This window comes from Seriola lalandi, unplaced genomic scaffold, assembly GCF_002814215.2.
Source record: "Seriola lalandi dorsalis isolate HSWRI2012SDOR001 ecotype SW California unplaced genomic scaffold, Sedor1 jcf7180002054478, whole genome shotgun sequence".
NCBI classification, from domain to species: Eukaryota; Metazoa; Chordata; class Actinopteri; order Carangiformes; family Carangidae; genus Seriola; species Seriola lalandi.
Window position 1 is genome coordinate 413,248 of NW_019525031.1, and position 671 is coordinate 413,918.

The 671-nt window shown below is 56.9% G+C and overlaps 1 protein-coding gene across 1 annotated transcript in view; it reads left to right on the plus strand.

Moving 5' to 3' along the window:
- The window catches only part of ddb1 (damage-specific DNA binding protein 1), a 44,513-nt gene that overhangs the window by 32,724 nt on the left and 11,118 nt on the right, over positions 1-671 (plus strand). The gene's annotated exons all lie outside the window — the stretch shown is intronic.

Below are 671 nucleotides of genomic sequence, written 5' to 3' on the forward strand. Positions count from 1 at the left end.
CGTCCTGTCAGTCCGTCCTGTCGGTCCCTCCTCCTCACCGTCCTGTCGGTCCGTCCTGTCAGTCCGTCCTGTCCGTCCTGTCAGTCCGTCCTGTCGGTCCCTCCTCCTCACCGTCCTGTCGGTCCGTCCTGTCAGTCCGTCCTGTCCGTCCTGTCAGTCCGTCCTGTCGGTCCCTCCTCCTCACCGTCCTGTCAGTCCGTCCTGTCAGTCCGTCCTGTCGGTCCGTCCTGTCAGTCCATCCTGTCTGTCCGTCGTCCTCACCGTCCCATCAGTCCGTCCTGTCCGTCCTGTCAGTCCGTCCTGTCGGTCCCTCCTCCTCACCGTCCCATCAGTCCGTCCTGTCAGTCCGTCCCAGCACTCCGACTCCTTCATCGCCTCACATGCAGAAAAACAGGCTCTGCATCACAAATCAGTGTAAGTCTTTGTGCTGTCAGATTATTTCCCCGGAGCCTCAGAATAATGCGCTCGCAGTTGAACTTGAGTTTTCGGTGGCGGGGAAATGATGCCGCTCCCTCAAAGCTCCGTGACTCGTACGATTCACAAAGAAATCACTCACTAAAATAAAACATTTTGGAAAGGCCCTGAATTATTGAGGCGCTGGAATCACTACTTCACTCACTTCAACACGGTCCCAGCATGCAACACGCACGGGGAGCATTTCAGTCGCACTA